Source organism: Tamandua tetradactyla, chromosome 7, assembly GCF_023851605.1.
Source record: "Tamandua tetradactyla isolate mTamTet1 chromosome 7, mTamTet1.pri, whole genome shotgun sequence".
NCBI lineage: Eukaryota > Metazoa > Chordata > Mammalia > Pilosa > Myrmecophagidae > Tamandua > Tamandua tetradactyla.
The window spans coordinates 36,174,574-36,196,853 of record NC_135333.1 but is presented as its reverse complement, the minus strand read 5'-3'; the positions used below and the strand labels follow the sequence as shown (position 1 = coordinate 36,196,853).

At 46.6% G+C, this 22,280-nt stretch overlaps 1 long non-coding RNA gene across 1 annotated transcript in view; it reads right to left on the bottom strand.

Moving 5' to 3' along the window:
• The window catches only part of LOC143691084 (uncharacterized), a 59,973-nt gene that overhangs the window by 35,501 nt on the left and 2,192 nt on the right, over positions 1 to 22,280 (bottom strand). The window lies entirely within an intron of this gene.

Sequence of the window (22,280 nt, the reverse complement as noted above, 5' to 3'; positions counted from 1 at the left end):
TGAGGGCAAAGGCTTTAAGGTGAGGGTTCTTAGCAGCACTTTCGTCTCTAAAGCCCCCCACTTCTTAGCACAGCCCTGCTCGGTACCCCTTCCACAGTGGAGGAAGCCGAGGCTCAGAGGAGACGCGTCTGACTTGGTCTATGGTTTCCTAGGGCTGCCTTAAAGCACCACAAACTTGGTGGTTTCAACAATCATGGTGTCAGCAGGTACACCCTACCTCTGAAGGCTCTAGGGGAGAATCCTTCCTTGCCTCTTCCTGGCGTCTCAGGGCTCCCAGCTATGCTTGGCATTCCTTGGCTTGTGGGTACATCACTCCATCCCCTGCCACCCACTTTACAATGGCGTCCTTCCCAGTGTGTCCGCAGCCAACACTTTTCTTCTCATAAAGACACCCTGGATCAGGGCCCACGCTAATCCAGTATGACCTCATCTTAACTCGATTACATCCGCAAGGACCCTATTTCCAAATAAGATCACATTCATGGGCCTGGAGGTTAGGACGTCAACGAATCTCTTTTGGGCCCACCACTCAATCCTCAACACTTGGGTATTACCGTCTCCACACTGCAGATGGGGATACAGACTCTGGTCAAGTGACATTCCCAAGGTCACAAAGCTTGTGGGTAGAGAGGCTGGGACTTGAACCAAGATCCGTCTGGTGCCAGAACCTGTGTTCTTTCCTTTGCCTCAACTCCCAGCTGTATCAAGGTCTGAATCCTGGAGGCTGATTCCTTGGGGACCTCGGTTACCTCTTGGGACACATTGTGTTTTGCCGTGTTTTTTCCCTTGATGCTTCTTATTGGGTCTGTAGCCAGCTGGGGGGCTGCTGATGCTTCCCTGATGCTTCACTGCAGCATTGGGGAGCCGGGGCCGTTCATCCTACCTGTAGCCCTCACAGGGCTTCTGTCTGGAGCCAAGAAGATGGTAGACAAGCTCAGACTGGAGCCTCAGCTCGTCTGCTTTGCAGCCTGGCCCTTCCCAATCTCCCCTCCTCTCCCTGTCACTCTTTTCTCCTTCCTCGCCCACAGCAGCTGGCATGCAGGAGGCTGGGGGACAGTAGAGCTCCTTCATCCCACACAATTGGGCCCTGGGGATGGTCGATTAAGGGAAAGGTTCTTTGATTTACTGAGTTGTAGTCATGACTGGCACATGCAAGCCTTAAACAGTTTGCTTTAATTTTTGTAGGTGGATACGCCTTGTTAATCTGTTGATTAACAAAAGGATCCCAGACCTTTTCTGGGAGGCTGGAGCTGCTGACTGGAGAGGGCCTCAGTCTCCTTGTGTGACCCACCCCCATAAGGCAGCACCCACCTTGTCCAGTTTCAGCTCCCAAAGCACACACAGAGCCCTTCTAGATTTTGCTGGTTTTCTCCCACTATTAAGCAGTCACCTAATTCACAGGAAGTTTTTAAAGCAACTTTAAAAATTGCTTTAAAGGAACTTTTAAAGTATGTGTAACTGAGAGCTTACAAATATAATTAGTTACTAAATCATTACCTAATTGCTTTCTAACTTTCTAATACATTGTGATGTAGGTAGAAGCAATTATCTATAACTGTTTTAATTCACTGAGCTGTAACCAAACTGCGTGATTTCCCTGATGCTGATGCTAGGTTTTGTAACTGCATAATCTCTACCTTGTAACCGGACAGTAACAAGACAACTCATAACCCCAGTGTGTTCCCTTATCTTGTTTTACAACCCTGAAGTCAGATGCCCTTGCTCAGAGCCCCCAGGACCCATCACCCCAATTGCTAAGACACTCACCCTCCCATAAGCCTCCCTGTAACCTAATGACTTCTGTCCTGATAAAACTCCACCTGCTAAAAAACGTCACTCTCTAGTCATGTGGCATATGTGTCACATGATCCCATCTGCATGTTCCCTGCTATCGCACTGTGATCTTCTCCTCAGGGGATTCAGAAACAGCTCAACAAAACATGCCAACCAAATTGTGTCACAACCCCCCTCCCTTTTTTGTATAATCCCATAAAAACCCTAAATACTTCCAACTTGGGGACACAGATTTGAGGACTGCCCTCCTGTCTTTGTGGGACTAGCTTTTGCTGAGTAAATTTCTTCTCTTCTCAAAATCCCAGTCACTTTACTCTGGTGTGCATCAGGCAAGGACTCACTATTTTTTTTAAACAGATGTATTAAGATAATTCACATCCTACATAATTCTCCTATTTAAAGTGTACAGTCCCGAACACAGTGGCTTAGACCGCTCAGCCATCCTGACAACAGAGCGTACAATTCAGTGTTTTTTATTATAATCAGAGAGTTGTGCAACCATCACCAAATCAAATTTAGAACATTTTCATCACCCCAAAAGAAAGGTATAAAATCCCAGAAGGGAAAGTCTGATATTGCTGGCTTTTGCTGTAAGATATGCTTTATCATGCCAGTAAGTTTCCCTTTATTCTTTTTTAATAAATGTAATTTTATTGAGATATAGTCACATCCCATGTAATAATTTACAGTGTCCAATCAATAGTTCACAGTCATTGTACAGCTGATCATCACAATCAATTTTTGAACATTTTCATTACTCCCTAAACAATAAAAATAAGGATCAAAATACAAGCAAAAGTAAAAAGAATACCCAAAACATCCTATCCCCTCTATTATTTATTTTCTTTCCTATCTGTCTATGCACTGGATAAAGCAGTATTTGCCACAAGGTTTTCACAATCACACAGCAATTTTTTTTTTTTTTTTAGTAATTCAAAATATTTATTTTACTTCATTCCTCAATATGTTTTGGTTTGCCTCTGGACTGAGATTTTACAGACTGTTTTGCAGTCCTCTGTATAATATATGTCCCGAGATGGATGCCTATGAAAGAAACCCCAGCTACAAGAAGCCAGTTCTTTTTAATCCAACTGATTTTCATATGTCCTTTTAATATCAAGATCAGATTCAAAGCTGCTTCTGTCTGATGATGGGAAGCTGGCTATTTTCCTTGGGGATGGCTCTTCCGAAGACTTGCAAGTGCCAGACTATCTGGCTCAAGAAGATTGTCCTTACTAGGTGTTTGGAAAACAGGGCTGCTTTTGATTCTGTGCCACCCCAAATGTATTAGTCCGACTAATGGTACCATAATCACAAAAACTTTGTAGTTTCTCCAGAAGTTTCGAAAGCTCATGCTTCAGCAACAGAATGCACCTGCCCATCCGCTGCCGCACTTCCCGAGGACGCTGCAGCCAGCAGGCCCCTGAGGCCTAGCCACTGCCACCGTCGCTAATTCCAGCAACCCACACACAGCATTTCTGGGCCACGGCATATGTCACGCTTTTCCACCAGGCTTAAGTTTCTTTTCATAGAAACCCCTATGCTTTTCCTGTTTGTCCTTGTGTTTCAGCAGCTTACATAACAGTTCATTCCACGGGGGTTACAACAGCAAGGACGCAACAGACACAAACCGGTTTGGGGACAAACACCTTGGAGGTTGGGAAGCATGTGACGGGGGTCAGGGGACAGCCTGGGGAGGAGCCGGTGGGTACGGAGTGATGGGGGGTGGTCAGGTAAGACAGCAGAGCCTGCCTGTTTGGCGTGGGTTCACTCCCAGCATCCTACAGACAAGGTCCCCTCCCCTCCACACAGTGGACACCCACTGACCAGAGTTAGGGCCCACCCCCCTTGTTGCCCTGTTCTCATCCCACCTGTGATCAGCAAAAACCCTTGGGAATTGATGAGGTGTCCGTTAGTAAGGCTTACAGCCCTCTCTTCTTCTCCTTCAGAATGGGGTCCAAACAAGGCTGAAGCTAGAGAGGCGCTCACCCTGCATACAAAATTGAAGGGGCCCCCCCAAATCAGTAATCAAGACAATAACCCACTGAAAAATGGGCAAAGGACTTGAATAGACTTTTCTCCAAAAAAAGATACACGCACCTGGTCAATAAACACATGAAAAGATGCTCGACATCATTAGCTGTTAGAGAAAGGCAAACTGAAACCACAACAACAAAAAAATTTAAAAAGGACACAATGAACAGCCACTTCACATTCACTAGAATGGTGTCACTAAAAAAAGATGGAAAATAAGTTTGGGTGAGGGTGTGGGGAATTGGAAGCTTCAGACACTGCTGCAGGAATGGAAAATGGTGCAGCTGCTGGAAAAACAGTTTGGCAGGTCCACCAAAGGTTAAACAGAAAATTGCACATGACCCAGCAATTCCGCTCCTATTTTTATACCCCAGAGGAAATGAAAGCATATGTCCACACAAACGCTTGTATCCGAATGTTCATAGCAGCGTGGTTGATAACAGCAAAAATGTGGAAACAGCCGAAACTTCCATCCACCGATGAATGGATTAGCAAACTTTCGTATATCCATATAATAGAATATTGTTTGGCTAGATCTTGGTTTCTAATGCCATTCCCCAGTGAAAGGAACCAGGGCTCCTTGGAGAAGTGCTGATTCTAGGACTGGGGCAGAAAACATAAGGATGAATCTGGAGCATCTCGTAAAGCCAAAAACTAGGTACTTAAAAAAAAACCCACAATGACCAGGGCATGGGAACCAAATGGAAGAGCTCCCAATGGCTAAAGCTGGACCAATTTGTGGAGGGGGAAGGATATTGGGTTATAATCCAAAATAGAAAATAAATAGCCATGAATCCATACCAATATAAATAAGTGACCAAAAAAATAAATTGGGAGAAGAGACTAATGTCCCATGCAGAAGAATTCCTAATAACTTATGTAGCGACTACCCACTCAGCAGAACTCCTCCACTCCTTAAGTGTGGCCCTGGCATGGTAACTTCCTCCGAAGCGGACAGCGTGGAAAGGGGGAGCAAGAACTATAACTTTACAGGGAAGAAACCTGGAACACCTCAGCCAGGTGAGCAAGGTCATCCTCTTCAGCGATAAGCCCTATGGACAGCGTGCATGCTATCATGACTGATGAGAAGGATGCTTTCCCCCAGGGACGTCCTTTCCGTACTGGGGTGAAGTGTCCCCCCAAAATTCACGTACATCCGGAGCCTCGCCGTGTGACCTTATCTGGAACAAGGGTCTTTGTGGATGAAATGAAGGTGAGGATGGAGGGGAGAGCATACTGGACAGGGTGGGCCCTGCTCCAACGAGGAGGTCCTTATAGGAGACCCAGGGGTGAGACCCAGAAGAAAAGGCCATGTGACAACAGAGGCAGGGACGAGCCCAAGAGAGAGGCAGAGGGTGGGTTTGCCCTCAGAGCTTTCAGGAAAAACCAACCCTGCCAACAACCAGATTTCAGACTTCTAGGCTCCAAAACTACCAGCAAATCAATGTCTTTTCAGCCACCCAGTTTGTGGTCATTACTGCTGCTACTCCTGGGAAACAAATGAACTCCCCAAAAACGAAACCTTGCTGTAAAACATCAGGCAAAATCCCAGTAAAGGATCCTTTTAAAAACTACCTGGCCAGAACCCCCTCAAACTGCCAAAGTCATCAAAAACAAGGAGAGTCTGGGAAACGGTCACGCCCAGAGGAGTCTAAGGATACCTGATGACTAAATATAATATGAGATCGTGGAACAAAAAAAGAATTTTAGGGGAAAACTAAGGAAATCTGAATAAAGTGTGGAGTTTAGTTAATAATGATAATATAATAATATTGCTTTACCACACTAATGTAAGTTGCGTATAATTTGAAAAGCTGGATGCAGGGTAAAATTAAAAGTTTATTTTAAAAAGTTCACTCAAAAAAAAAAATGAAGTTTGATGCAAGCTATAATTTGTGGGTAAAGCTTGAAAGCATTATGCCCATGAAAGAAGCCAGTCACAAAAGACCATGTATTGTCTGATTCCATTTATATGAAACTTCCAGAATAGGCAAATCCATAAAGACAGAAAGTAGACCAGTAGCTGCCTATGGCAGGGAGGAAAGGGGGGTGGGGAAAAAAAGGGGGGGAAATGACTGCTAAGAGATACAGGGTTTCACTTGGGGTGATGGAAGTATTCTCAAATTGGACTGCACAACTAATTCGAAATGGTTGCCCAAGTCTGTGAATATACTTAAAACCACCGAACTGTGTGCAGTTCAAGTGTGTGTTTTATGGCACGTGGTTTAGTTTCCTAAAGCTGACAGAAGGCAACATACCAGAAATGAGTTAGCCTTTACAGCGGGGATTTATTACCTTACAAGCTTGGCGTTCTGAGGCCATGAAAATGTCCAAATCAAGACAACAAAAGACGATACTTTCTCCCCAAAGACCAGCGACCAGGAATGCTTTTCTGTCACATGGCGTCTGCTGGTCCTTCTCTCCCAGTTTTCATTGCCTTCAGCTTCTGGTTTTCTCTCTCAGCTTCCCTGGGGCTTTTCCCTGTGTCTTCTCTCTGTCTTTTATCCTCTTATAAAGGACTCCAGTAAAAGGATTAAGACCCACCCTGAATGAGGTGGGTCATGTCTCAATTTAAGATCCTCCTCACCCAAAGATCCAGCTTACAGCGGGTTCACACCCACAGGGATAGCTGACCTTTAAGAACGTGATCTTTTCTGGGGTTCATCCAGCTCCAAGCCATCACAGCATGTATGGTGTATTTCGATACAACAACAAAAAAGACATTTTAATGCAATATTTTAAAAAAATCAAAATTATGCAAAAAATGTGATGAACAATATATCAGAATTTTAAGTTACGACAGGACTGGTATTACTGTTTTTTTTCCCCTTTTGCCTCTGGCTCCAACATGGCTCAGCTGGCACTGCCACCAGTGGGCCCCATGGGGACCAATGTCCCATCCTGTAATGGTACAGCAGTCAGTAGAAGTGGCCCCCAAAGGCATCTCTGGGTTCCTAGAACCCAGAACCTGTGACTATCTTACCTTTATGGCAAAAGGGACTTGGCAGATGAGTTTAGGTCCGGGAGCATGACATGAGGGGTTGTCCTGGATGAGCATCACCAGGGTCCTTGGGAGAGGGAGGCAGGAGGAGTGGGACCCAGAGAAGATGCAACAGCAGGAGCAGAGGTTGGAGTCAGGTGGGGCCAGGAGCCCAGGAATGCGGGCAGCCTGCAGAAGCTGGAAAGGGGAGAGACCTGGACTCTCCCCAGGAGCCTCTGGAAGGAGCACAGCCCCATGAAATCCATTACAGACTTCTGGCCTCCAAATCTGTCAGATAATACGTCTGTGTGGGTTTAAGCCACTGAGTTTGTGGTCCTTTGTTAAAGCAGCCACCAGGGACTCCCACAGGTCCTAGACTTGGAATAGCTATAGGTGCTTTGTTCCTACCGCCTTCTAGACACAACATTTGCCTGGACCTTCTCCCTTAGGTGAGAAGAGTTACTATCCCTATTTTACAGAGGGGGAACCTGAGGCCCAGAAAGGCCAAGCACATTGCGGTGGGACATATAGCTCATAGATGGGGAACTTTTCAGCTCCTCGAGGCTAGTCCTATTCTGTTCTCTTATGACCTTTTCCTCCCTATTTGCCTGGGGGTCTAGCAGAGTGTGAGGGGTATCATGGCAATTAATAAAACTGTCACATGAGTGAAGATCAGATGAACAGAGAGGAGAGGACAGGAGGGAAGAGAAAGATGGAGTCAGAGAATTGAGTGCCACTTGGTTCTACTGCTGTGAGGCTGTGTGGCTCTAGGCAGGTTCCTTGACCTCTCTGGGCCTGCTGCTTTCTTCAGCTGTAAAATGGGTCAGGTGCTCCTGGAGATGTGAGAATGAAATGAGGACACGGGTGTGTCTGGATTCTCACTCTGTGCATATAGGTATGCTTGAATGTCATGTTTTCTGTTTTCTAAAAGGCAGCTTCGGTTTCTAAGCCTGTGCTCTACCAGGATGGCAGGAAACACAACTTTGGTTCTAGTTTTCGGAGTCCTGCGTGGAGGGCCTAGAGTGGGGCTGGTCTTCCCTCTTGGTCCTCACAGGTTTCTACCAGCGAGACCCAGCTGCACAAATTGGTGCTGGTGGCTCTGAAACTGAGCAGCTCCCCGCTGCTCCCCACCCCTTTAGGGCCCTGGCGGCTTTTTTAGGTTCCCTATAGCACATTTGCAACCCAAAGGCCCCTGCTCTTGGGGGTCCAGCTGCTGTCCCTGGCAGCGTGACCCACCCAGAAACAGGTGCTGTCAGAGCCATCATGCCCCATTGTGCAGGGACCCCGTGAAGGTGGGGGCTGGAGCCTGAAATCCAGAGAGGCCACTAGTCAACTACTGGGCCCTGGGATGGGGGCGGGGGGGGGTGGCATCCCCAGCTGGGGCACTTTTACTGGCTGTCACGAAGGCAGCCTAGAAGGCGCCAGCCTAGAAGGCTGACAGCAAACCCAGAGAGGTGGGTTCTCTGCCCAGTGCGCATAACAAGCAATCCCTGTTTGCAGGGTTTGGGGTGGGTTAGGGGGGTGGGTCAAAAAAACAGTTTAATGCTCGAAGCAACAGAGGCGCTGGATCAGTCCCAAAATCTGTCTCCCCTGAGTCTAAGGACTTCAGGCTTTTCATGGGTTCAAACAAGGAAATGGGGTCGTTGTACCCTTATAATAGACAGGGCTGAGACTACGCTGGAATGACCATTACAATGTAAGTTCAAACAAGGGTGAGACTTCTTGAGTTTCAGTAATTTCAGGTATTAACTTCTGCCTATGCTACAATATAGAAAGAAAACATCTATGTAATGATTCAGTAAATCATAACCACCTGTTTTTTAAATTTCTCCCTTACAGATCCACAGACCCCTACCTCCCCTAGGCCCTCCCACTCCCCCAGCCTTAGATTCTCTTCTGGGGCGGGGCTTCAGGAGGCCTGGGTTTTTCTCCTTGCAGTTTCCAGGACCCCTGTCCCTGCTGGGAATCTCCTTCCACACACACTCCAGGCTGGCTTCTCTGCACCCCACACCCTGCCCTCGGGGCAGTGAGCACACTGCCGACGCGGCCACAAAGGGAAAGGGAAGAGGGAAGTACAGGGGAAAACAGAGGGACGGCAGAGCCCAGATGAAATCTCTGATTCTATCTGCCGGCACAGGCAAAGCCCTGGCTCCTGCCACCGGCTCAGCGGCTCAGCTTGGAGTGGTTCCCCTTCCTCCTTCATTTGTATTAAATCCCACATTGTTTTTAGGGTTCTCAAAGCACCTTCTCATCGTCTCCCGTGACCAGGGTCACAAGACAAGTCCGGCATGAAGCCCTAGGCCCAGCCTAGGACGAGGCTCCAGGGACCTCCTGCCTCCCACCCAGCCCTTTGCTCCCATGGGAGTTACTCCACCCCAGGTGATTCAGCCTCCCTCACCCAGGGATTGGCTAAGGGGTAGGCACCTGACCCAAAATGGGCCAATTGGAGAGCACCAGACCTTTGGAGGCACTGATTGGTCCAAAGATGGGCATATGGCAAAATGGACCAATCAGAGTCCCTCCCTGGGATTTTTCTACCCGAGACCACTGAGGTGGCAAAGTGGGCTGGGCCTGAGCATAAAGGTCACCGGCACTCAGGGGGGAAGATCCGCGTGGGGTGGCAGCGTGGAAGCTTCTGGCAGAGAAAGGCAAAATAAATGATTGTTGATTGTTGTAGGCCACTGAGGTTGGAGTGGCTTGTTACACAACAGTTAATTGGAAGAAACCCCAGCACTGAGCTGCAGCTAACCGGGGTAGCTGCCTACTTCCCTGGCAAACTAGGCACAAACTACTCTAATGGACAGACAGGCGAACCATGGGCATGTTTGTGGTGGTTTGAAAATATTGTATGCCCCAGAAAAGCCATGTGTTAATCCTGGACCAATCTTGTGGGATCAGACCTACTGTTTAGGGTGGGAAACTTTGACTGGGTTGTTTCCACACCCAGTTGAGGGGGTTGCCTTTTGATCAGACGGAGGTGTGACTCTGCCCATTCAAGGTGGGCTTCGATTAGTTTACTGGAGTCCTTTAAAAGGGAAGACATTTTGGAGAAACCTCAGAGCCAAAATGAGACCCAGAGGTTTGGAGTCGCAGGAAGAAAATGCCCCTAGGGAAGCTGCTTTAAACCAGAAGCCAAAGGCCCCAGCAGATGCCAGCCATGTGCCTTCCCAGTTGACAGAGGTGTTGCGGACCCATCAGCCTTTCTTGAGTCAACTTATCTCTTAGTTTGGACATTTTCATGGTCTTTGAACTATAAACTTGTAACTTAATAAAATTATCTTTTTAAAGGCCATTCCATTTCTGGCTTATCACATTCTGGCAGCATTTAGCAAATTAATACAGAAATCATGACCTGCTCAGGCTCCAGGTTTTCATGTGGGTTATGGCAAGATGGCTGAGGGCATATGACCTTGCCTTTCATAACAGACAGCCCAGGCGCTGGGGGTGTCTCAGAGACCAATGCCAGTGATGCACCCTAAGGAATGGACTCCAAATTGCCTCTTCCTTCGGGGGCTAACTTTATTTTGACATCCAGTTCAGTGTATATGGCATCTGGAACAGTGCCTGGGACTCAGTATGCTTAGTAAGTGTGGAGGTTGTTATGGCCAGGTGCCCAGACCCTCGTCCTGAGGAAAGCTCCATTCCCAGGAGGTCACTCAATCTCTCACACAAACAGTTGTCATCCAGGCCTGTCCCATCAGGGATCAGCCTGCCCAGACTCACCTGAGCCCCAGTGCTGCCCACAGTCTCGGTTCAAGCTGGAAATATCCTGTGGCCCAACAACTGGGCTGTGGCAAGGAACCTGGAAGATGGGGCTCACACATCTGCTACAGGGGTGTCCATCAGCAATTTAGTGGGATATCTAGAAAGCTTTAAAACCATTTTCTCTCTTTGCTCAAGCAAGTCCACATCTAACCTTCAGAAATCATTGGACCAATGCACAGATGTACATGCAAGGGTGTTCACCAGAGCTTTGTTCCCAATGGTAAAAATGTTAGGAAAAATTAGAAATCAGTACAGCTCAGGTAAATAAATGACAGTACCTCCATGTGATGTAACATCAGGCAACTGTTAAACCCAGTGATGTAGACATGGAAAACGGTTATGTTGTCATATGTGAAAAAAATATCCTGTTTCAAAACAATATATTTGCACACACAAAAAATTAACCTTAAAAGAAAGGATTGAAAATTGGACTGCATTAAAATTAAGAATTTAACTTCATCAAAATACAGCACGAAGAGGCTGGTTTCAAATACCACTTCCCCCATTTCCTGGCGGTGAGAAGGTAGATGAACTATTTCTCATGCCTCAGCTTCTCGTCTGTTAAATGAGGAGACCTTCTTTCTGGCATTTCCTCCAATTAATTATTGTCATGTGACAAACCACTCTGAAATTTAGGGGCTTAAAACAACAATCGACAATTTGGGCAGGGCTTGGGGGTATGGTTCATCTCTGCCCCAAATAGGGTTAGTTGGTACAAACGGGGCTGGAGCATCTACTTCCAAGATGGTGTACTCATGTGGTTGGGGCTGGTTCCCTGCTGGGAGCTCAGTTCCACTGAGGGGTGGAGGCCTCAGTTCTTCTCCATATGGGCCTCTCTGTGGATTGCTTGGGCTCCCTCACAGCATGGCAGTTGGGGTTTAAAAGCAAGAGTTCCAAGAGACAGGAAGTAGAAACTGCCAATTTCTTAAGCTCTGGGATCCAAAATGGCAGAGTGTCACTTCTGTCTTCTATTGGTCAAGCAGTCACAGAGTTTAGATTCAAGGGGAGGGGACAAAGCCCTCCTCTCTCAATGGAAGGAGTATCAGAGAATTTGCAGGCAGGTTTTTTTTTTTTTAATTTTTTTATTAACGGAAAGAAAAAAAAAAAGAAATTAACACAACATTTAGAAATCATACCATTCTACATATGCACTCAGTAATTCTTAACATCATCACATAGATGCATGATCATTGTTTCTTAGTACATTTGCATTGGTTTAGAGGAACTAGCAACACAACAGAAAAAGATATAAAATGTTAATATAAAGAAAAGAAATAAAAGTAGTAGTAATAGTAAAAAACAACAACAACAAACAAACCAACAAGCAAACAAAAACAAAAAAAACCCTATAGCTCAGATGCAGCTTCATTCAGTATTTTAACATGATTACTTTACAATTAGGTATTATTGTGCTGTCCATTTTTGAGTTTTTGTATCTAGTCCTGTTGCACAGTCTGTATCCCTTCAGCTTCAATTACCCATTGTCTTACCATGTTTCTAACTCCTGCTGAACTCTGTTACCAATGACATATTTCAAGTTTATTCTCGAATGTCCTTTCACATCAGTGGGACCATACAGTATTTGTCCTTTAGTTTTTGGCTGGATTCACTCAGCATAATATTCTCTAGGTCCATCCATGTTATTACATGGTTCATAAGTTTATCTTGTCTTAAAGTGCAGGCAGGTTTTAAAATTGCCATAGGACTACTGTAAGGATTAAATAAAATCATGTAGACACAATCTCTGTGGCTCATTCTGCTGGTCACTTATTAACTGTAAAGAGGGAATCCCAGGAGGATTTGAACAGTGAATAAAAAAGTGTTTGCAAAGTCCCTTTGGGGGACTGGTGAGAATGGGGTAAAATTCAACTTCCCCAAGTTGAATTCTTGATATTCTCACAAGCAGTGCAGACAACCAAAGCAACAGGTTGAGCCTCCAATCTTGGGGTTTGTTCATATGAAACTTAACCCCACAAAGGACAACTCAAGCCTACTTAAAATTAGGCCTAAGAGTCACCTCCAAGAGAACCTCTTTTGTTGCTCAGATGTGGCCTCTCTCTCCAGCCAACACAACAAGCAAACTCACCACCCTCCCCCTGTCTACGTGGGACATGACTCCCAGGGGTGTGGACCTTCCTGGCAACGTGGGACAAAAATCCTAGAATGAGCTGAGACTCAGCACCAAGGGATTGAGAAAACATTCTTGACTGAAAGGGGAAAGAGAGAAATGAGACAAAATAAAGTGTCAATGGCTGAGAGATTCCAAACAGAGTCGAGAAGTTATCCTGGAGGTTATTCTTACTAATGAGTAAGAATACTAATAGATCTTACCTTGTTAGTGAAGATGTAATGGAGAGGCTGGATGTAATGGGAACTGCCTGAAAATGTAGAGCTGTGTTCCAGTAGCCGTGTTTCTTGAAGATGACTGTATTATGATATAGCTTTCGCAGTGTGACTGTGTGATTGTGAAAACCTTGTGTCTGGTGCTTCTTTTTTCTACCTTATGGACAGATGAGTAAAATATATAGATTAAAAATAAATAATAGGGGGAACAAATGTTAAAATAAATTTAGTAGATTGAAATGCTAGTGATCAATGAAAGGGAGGGGTAAGGGGTATGGTATGTATGAATTTTTTTTCTGTTTTCTTTTTCTGAATTGATGCAAATGTTCTAAGAAATGATCATGATGATGAATATACAACTATGTGATGAAAAAAAGAAAAAGGAATGTTCATATTGTATGTTGATTGGTTTTATTAATAAAAATAAAAAATATATATAAAGAAGGAAATGACCTTTTTAGGGAGAAAGCTGACAGACATGGCCTAGCCAAGGGGTCAAAGCCAACCTCACAGTTATGGGACAAATCAGAGTCATTTGCATCTTGATGTGATGCCCGAAGAGGACACAGAGCCTCTGTGGTTTTCCTGCCACAACTGCACAATCTGACTCTAACCATGAGAAAATATCAGACAAATCCAAAGTGAGGGACACTCTACAAGACAACAGGTGTGCCCGGACTCTTTACAACTGTCAAAGCCGAGGAAGAAAAAGGGATTGCAGTTTTAAGTTCAAGAGGCAAGACCTCCACCTGCAACGCTGGACCTCGATTGGATGCTGGATTTGGGGAAATAACAGCTAGGCAGGACTGCATATCATATAATAGCCTTCTATCAATGTTAAATTTCCTGATTTTGATCATGGCACTCTGGTTGTGTAGGAGAAGGACCTTGTTCTTTGGAGATGAAGCTGAAGTATTCAGAGATGAAGTGTCCTATGTCTTGAGTGAACTCTTACATGGTTCAGCAAAATAAATAATAATAAAATATGTAAAAATGTTTAGAGAAAGAGAGAGAACCTCACCTTCCCAAATGGTGAATCCAAATGGAAGAGTGGAGGGTGTCTGAGTATTCACAGTACAATTCTTTCAACTTTTCTATGGGTATTAAAATTTTTGAAATCAAAAGTTCATAAAAATTGTTTAAAGAAATGAAATAATGAAAAAAATTTAAAAAGGCATGAAAAGCATTTAGCATAGTGCCTGGTATGTAGCAGACACATAAATGACTTTATACAAAATGATTTATCAATTTTTTAATTGACTCCACACTGTATTTATACTTTTGTAACCTGCTTTTATCATTTAACATTTTATCCTGGGTTTTCTAGGCCATCAGTAAATATTTTTTATATCATTTACATGAGGCATAAAAACCCATCATACATATACATGGCCCATCTGCTATTGTTAGAACTTTAGGTTCTCTTCATTTTTCATGAATATAAATAACATTTCTGTGAAGATTTTGCCCTTTGACCACTTGTCCAATTATTAAACCTTTTCCTGAATAATAATAATAGTATCTACTTCACAGGGTAGAGGATTAAATGAGATAATATATTCAAAGCACTTAAAAGTGCTCCTCTAACTTCCTTTGTTGCTCACATGTGGCCTTTCCTTCTTGAAGCCCAACTTTGCAAATGAAATTATTGTCCTTCCCACTACATGGGACATGACATCCAGGGGTGAAAGTTTCCCTGGTGATATGGAAGATGACTCCCTGGGATGAGCCTGGCCCTGCCACCATGGGATCAGCAATGCTTTCCAGACCAAAAGGGGGAAAAGAAGTTTAACAAATAAGATTTCAGTGGCTGAGAGAGTTCAAATTGAGTTGAGAGGCTACTATGGAGGTCTCTCTTAATGCAAGCTTCAGTTAAACATTGCTACCTATCATAATTTGCCAAACCCCAACCAAAACCATTTCAGCCAATCCTAAAGAACACCTAGGGCATTGTGCTGGTTTGAAAGGATGTATGTACCCTAGAAAAGTCATGTTTTAATCAAAATCCCATTTCATAAAGGTAGAATAATCCCTATTTAATGCTGTACGTTTGAAACTGAAATCAGATCATCTCCCTGGATGATGTGATTTAATCAGGAGTGGTTGTTAAACTGGATTAGGTGACGACATGTCTCCACCCATTTGGGTGGGTCTTGATAAGTTTCTGGAGTCCTATAAGTGAGGAAACATTTTGGAGAATGAGAGATTCAGAGAGAGAAGAGCAGAACGACATACCCATGAGAAGCAGAGTCCACTAGCCAGCAACTTTTGGAGATGAAGAAGGAAAATGTCTCCTGGAGAGCTTCATGAAATAGGAAACCAGGAGAAGAAGCTAACAAATGATGCCATGTTCACCATGTGCCTTTTCAGATGAGAGAGAAACTCTGACTGCGTTCGCCATGTGCTTTCTCACTTGAGAGAGAAACCCTGGACTTCATTGGCCTTCTTGAACCAAGGTATCTTACCATGGATGCCTTAGATTGGACATTTCTATAGACTTGTTTTAATTGGGACATTTTCTCAGCCTTGGAACTGTAAACTAGCAACTGATTAAATTCCCCCTTTTAAAAGCCATTCGGTTTCTGGTATATTGCATTCCAGCAGCTAGCAAACTAGAACAGGCATTATACAAATTTCTACAAAGGTCCCATGCACTAGGGTAACTTTCCAGAATCCTAAAACCTCCAGATGGGTCTCAGGACCAGATAAATCCTGAAATGCAGAAGGCCCAGCCTCTCCAGAACATCAACTAGTTCCATCCCCCTATCCCATAGTATCGACAGTCCCTTCCAACATGAAAAGTTAGAATGGGCATAGCCCAAATACTCCCAAAGAGTGGGGGGAAGATCAAAGGTGATGGTGGAGTTATACAGAGAAGGTAGGGTTTAACAAATGAGTATGATTGCTAAATCATAGATTGATATTTATTTTAGTCTCCAGTATCTTAGAGCAGCTAGAAGTTAAAACCTAAAATTATGTAGACTCTAGATTGGGAACAATTAGCCCAATGTCATATAGCAGGAGCCGAGATATGAAACTCTCTGGCCTAGAGCAGGCAAGATTTGGGGGAGAGGAACAGGGCCACCCCTGCCATGCGAATAATGCAAAGGAAAAACAGACGCCTCATTCCAGGGGCAGGAGGGCAGAGGGATGAGCCATATTTCAGAAGCAAATAGACCGGCTCGAAGTCCAGCTCAAAGCCTGAGTGACCTTGGGCCAGGCTCCAACCTCTCTGAGTCTTGGCTTCCTCAGAGGGAGATAAAATGTAGGTGTCAGACTGACTCTGCCCAGTCCAGTGCTCCTTCCCTCACTTGCTCCTGTGGTACGGATCCTCCAGGCTGATACTTGGCTCCTGACTGTTCCCACAAGTGGTCCTGCTGGGATTACATGCAAGAGTACACACAAGGTGCCGATTCCTGTCCCATGCAGCCCCAGCTCTGCTCCCATGGAGACTGCACCAGAGCAGACTGTGTCGCTTCAAAAGAAGCCTTGGGGCAGCCTCGGTGTCATGGGGCCAACCTCCGTGTCCCAGCACCCACCTCCCCGCCACAGCTCCTCCACAGATGGGTAGGTGCCTGATTCCACCATCTCCAGCTCACAGGCTCTCCCAGTCCCTTCTCCATATATATCCAACAAGGCCCCTTTTCCAAACACAAACGCCCGAGCGGATCAATGCATTGATTCCTGACAGATCATCCTACAGGCTGCTCTGAGCCCAGCTGAGCGTACGCGGGGAAACACAGAGCCAGTGTTCTGGCTAGTTCTGGTTGCCCTCATCCCCCCGGGATGCATATCCTGAGGGGGGGCCCTAGCCCCACCCAGGGCCCCAGGGTCCAGCTTGCCCCTCCTACAGCAGAAATGGGGAGGGAGGGTGACTTGAGCAGAAACACCTCCTTTCCAGGTCATTGCTCAACTCACGCCCTCCCCACTTCCAATCCTGCAGCCCTCCTCCTTCCCCACCACAGGGCCACTCTCCCGTCCTTAGGCCAGCCCCTGCAGAACTCCAGACACTGGACTCCATTGCCTTGCTGGCCTTTCCCGCCCCCTACCACTGTCCCTCCCAGTCCTGCTCCCCTCCTATGCCAGGCCATTGATGGCACCATCTTCTGGCCAGAAATCCCCTGCCCACCCTCCTCTGCCAGTGGGCTTCAGGGCCCATGGGTCCAGCTTCCTGAATGCCTTCTTTATGTCCTGAACACTGGCCTGAGCCTCTTCAGATGTCACTGACCACTGCGGCCACCCCCGGATAGATCTCTGACCTTCAGTTGTGCCCCCTTCCTCTATTCCAGCAGCCAGAGGGAGCTTTCTAGAACTGCCTGGCAGAGGCCCTCCAGGCTGAAGTCCCTTCTTCCTGGGCTGCCAGCTACCCCAGGCAGGAGCGCTCATCCTGGTATTTAAGGCCCAGCCAAGCTCTCTTGAACAGTCCCCTCCATTTCCTACATCTGATAACACCAGCCACCTATGTTTTTACTTACTGCATGTGGGTAAAACAGATGATTGTTTATCTGAAATTCAAATTTAACTGGGCATTCTATAGTTTACCTGGCAACTCTAGTCCCAGCCCACGCACCCCAGATATCATGACATTTTAGTATCTTTTCTTTTTTTTTAAATATAAGTGTGTTTTGTGCAATATTTGGGACATACTTCTACCAAACAATTATTTATTGTTCATCTGAAATTTAAAGTTAGGTGGGCATCCTGTATTTTTATTTTTTAAATCTGGAGATCTTAGCTCCTGTGCAGGTTAACAGGGGCCCTGGGGGTGCCATGGGGAGGGCAGCCTGCACCTGGGCACTGAAACACTGCAATCTTCCTTACACCCCCTTCCAAACTTCCTCTCCAGTCCATAGAAGGGGCTGGGTGCCAGAGACTCCTGGGCAGAATAGCTCCTCTGCTGGCTTGCTTCTCTCCCCTTTTGGGCCTCAGTTGCCTCCCCCATAAAGTGGAACTAATGGTTTCTCTGATCTGCCCACCTCCCAGCTTCTTCCAAGGTTCAAAGAGGGTCAGGGCTGCTTACCCAACAGGCCTAGCCTGCCTGAAGGCGAATGGGTTCATGGAGAAGTTTCTGTTCTTTGGCTCACAGCAGGACCTTGAGGGGTTAGGATAAGAGTCTCCCCACTGCCCAGAACTCACTCCAAAGCAGTTTGTAAACCAATTAAGCCAGCCCTCGGGGTGACTGATTCAGGTAGGCATCAACAGATGCCAAAACCACTGGATCAAAGTTTGTGGGGATTAGGGCCTTCTCACAGTATCAAAGTAAAATGCACCATTACGACAGAGGGGCCTGGCAGGGCCCGCTTTAAACCCAGGTTAGCACGCCAACAGTGGGACAACCTGACCCTACCTGTGCCTAGTTAAAAGACACTAAAGAGACCTGCCGAGTCAATGCAACGCTTGATCTGGAATTCGATCCAGGACTGGGGAAGAAAGATAGCTATAAAAGATATTACACAGCCATTGGGTATATTGGAATATGGACTATGGATCAGATAATAGTTTTGTATCAAAATTAAATTTCCTGGGTGCACAGGTGGTTCAGTGTTAGAATGCGCGCTTTCCGTGCAGGAGACACGGGTTCGATTCCCGGATGGCGCACCACCCCCCCCCCCCACTAAAAAAAAAAAAATTAAATTTACTGAATTTGATCATTGCACAGTGGTATGGAGAAGAACCTGGTCCCTGTTCTTAGGAGGTGCATGGGGAGGTGTTTAGGGGTGAAGGGTCACGTGTCTGAAGTACCCTTGCAATACTCAGCAAAACAAATTGAGAGAGGGGAAGAGAGAGACAAAGCAATCATGGTGAAACGTTAACGACCTGGAGAATCTGGTCTGTGGCGTTATTTTCATCTCTGGCCCTGCTGTCGTTTTATTTTTAACATCCGCTTCTTTTCAACCTAGGTAATCCAAGCCTACATGACCATCACCCGATCCTACCCCTCAGTGTGTTTGGCTACCCTTCCCTCTCCGTCACGCCCTGACCCCTTCCCTTATGATCTGTATATATTCCGGGGCTCCCTGAGCCTTGGGGTCTTTAGCTCCTGGGAGGTCATGGCTTAAACTTCTACCAACATTAAAGCTACCTTGCCTTAAGCCTTAATTGACTCGGCCTCCAGTCCTTCAGACCCGCAGTGGTCCCCTGCGCGCACTCTCCCGACCCAGACCCCCGAGCTCGAACCCCCTCAGCGACCCGGAGTTCTATTTGCCCCTGCTTCTGCGGGGAGGACGGGCTGCAGGTCAGGCGGTTCCATTGCGGGGGATCGTGACCAAAGCCGCAATTGGCGCCCAACGTGGGGCTCGAACCCACGACCCTGAGATTAAGAGTCTCATGCTCTACCGACCCTTCCTTACACTATTCTTGAAACTTCTCTATACACTGAACATTTTTGCAAATAAGTCCAGGTGGGAAAACACGCCACAGAATAAAATGCCAGATGTAGAAGGGGCGTGTAACCCCCTGCGGCCCGACTCCCATTTCTCAAGCAAGGAGCCTGAGCAGACCAGCCCAGACCCCCCCTACTGGCCATGAGCACCTGGCCCCAGCCTCCGGTCCCTGAGTCCAAATCCCAAGAGCAGGAGGGAGGGGAGCCTAATCAATGTTGTCCCCGGGCCCTCCTGTCCTGGCCCCAAAGTCAGTGACCTGCAGATGGTGAGCAGCCCCCATGGGGTCCAGGGGAGAAGTCTGCCCCTCCCTCTCCAAAGAGATTTGGCACCCACCTGTGCTGCCCTCCACCCCTGGTAGAGCTATCCCCTCCTCCCCAGGGACAGACAGGAGGGGAGGAGAGGGAGGCTTAGCAAAAAGGAATGGGAACTGTAGCAGTGTTCCCCAAAGGCAACACGTCCCGGGGCTTCACTCAGCCACTGCAGATGGCTTCTGAGCAGATCCAAACCTCAGGAAGAACATCCGTTGGGAGCTGAGGCCCAGATCAATGACTGGGCAAAATAAGCAACCCTAGGCCAGTCCCTTGCCCGGGCTGGGAGTGGCCAGAGGACCAGATTGCTGGGTGGCAAGGGGTCTCTGGTGATGCAGCAGTTTCTACCTCCCAGAGGTCATGAGCAGCTGTCCTGACAGTGTGGGGGCCACAAGTAGATAAAATCCCCACCCCTCACCCCCAATTTTGGCTTCATTTTCAGCCCTTGTCCTTGTCCACTTCTGCATCAGATCTGGGCTCCCTGAGCTCATGTGTGGTCATGGACCCAGGAGTCACTCAGCCGATCAGCAGCAAGGCCAGTGCATGACCAGGCCTGGTACGTGAGTCATGTTCTAGGGAAGCTTCTAGATGCCACCAGGAGTGAATCTCTTTTTGATGCTCTATACATTGAAGCTGTGTAAATTTCAAAGTGAAAAACTGCAAGGAAATGCCTGAATAACTTATGTTGACTGTGAACAATGTAATTTCATGTACAGAAACAATTATGAAGGGCATTCAAACACATATACAGGGAAAGAGACTGCCAATTAACACTATACTGAGAGAGAGTATTCTTTAGGAAGAAAACTAAAATGAAATAAGAAAAAAAAATGTCTATAATAACCTAAGTGATGATACAAAGTAGAATAATAGATTTCATCCTAATTTTAATTTTGTAGGCTTACTTGCTGATCTAGCATGTGGAGCCTGGATCTAAATAACCCTTTCTGTAAGGTATTTAAGTGTGGTTTATTTAATGCCATTCAGGCTATAAGTCTTTCAAGGAAAAGTCCATATGGGAGTTCTTCAAAATTCATGAGGATGAGGAAAATGGGAAGGGCTGCTTAGTCACCTCCAAATTTCACTAGGAGAAGAAACATTGATCATTATCATCAACTCCATAATAAAAAAGGGAAAAAATCAGAAGGGATTGGGGGAAATGAGGTGGCTGGGAGTGGCCTTCTCCCCTGGCCTCCATGGAATATGATATGGCACATGGCATATGGGCAGTGGGTGGCGTGGGAAGTCCCCCCCGAGGGACCAAGAACTTACTGATCCCATTGCTGAGGTCAAGCTTTAGAATTTGATCACCTCTTTTGTGCTATAAATCATTATAATGGACAGAATAGCTGATCTGATGACTGGTATCATTGTATTCTATGACAGTGCATCTTCCCTCTGTCCTTTCCCTCATGCTGTCCCTAGAGTTTCCTTTTTAAATCCAGGAGGCCACTTGTATTATTTAGGTTCTCAGGGAAACAGAACCAACAGGAGAAATCTGTAAATAGGAGATTTAAAATGTCTCATGCCACCGTGGGGATGGAAGAGTCCAAAACCATACAGCAGGCCGTGACCTGGCAGCTTCAATGAAGGTCCTCAACATACAGCCTGCCCAAGAGAGGCAGGCTGGCTGGCTGAAACCAAGAGAGGTTGTCTTCTCTGAATTTTCCTTAAAAGCCTTTAAATGATTAGTTTAAACATCACTCATTGCAGAAGACACTCCCCTTAGCCAACTGCAGCTCTCATTAGCCATGGAAGCAACCAATGTGCTCATGATTTAAGTCCAAAATGTCCTCACAGCAACAGACAGGCCAGTGCTTACTTGATCAGAAAACTGGGCACCATCACCTGGCCAACTTGACCCATGAACCTGACCATCACCCCACCCCACCCCACCTGCCTAAATCCTCTAGGGCTCCCACTCCCCCTGAAATCCCAGTTCCTTCCACCCAGATCCCATGGCCCCACTCTAACCTCACATCCTGCCAGCTCTGGCCTTGCTGACCCTGCATCTGTCCAGCTGGTTCCTGCCTCCAGGTTGCTATGTACATGGTTCCCTCTGTCCAGAAGGCCCTTCTCCCTTCTCTGTCCAGCCAACATCTCACTGCAGGGACAGACAGTCCACCTGAGCTGGCCTATCAGAGCCCCAGGAGCTCACCCTGGGTCATGAGCCTTCCAGAAGGGCCAGGTGGGAGACAACAGGAGCCCAGTACCCGCCTACACAGAGGAGGGCCTGCTCTCTGTTGAATTCACTCATTCAACAAGGATTTATGAGCACCTGCTATGTGCCAGGCGCTGTACTAGGCTCTGGGCACGCTGGCCACTTCAAAACAGACAGGACATTGCCCTCGGGAAGCCAGCAGTCCTTTACACAGGACGATTTCAATGGAGTGCGAAGTGTACTGACCCACCACCCCAGAGAGTAATGGATGGAGAGAGAAGAGGGGCTGCTTGGAGCAGAGAGAGGGCCAGGACCGAGGAGGGGACATTTGATCCCGGACGTGAACAGTAAGCAGCTGCTGGACATGGGAACTGGGGATAGTGTTCCAGACAGAGACGGCCCGAACAAAGGCCCTGAGGTGGGACCGAGCTGAGATGGTTCCAGGGTCATGAAGGCCGAGTGGCCGGTCAACGCGAACCAGCGGCTCAGCTGCGGGATCTGAGATTAGGCTT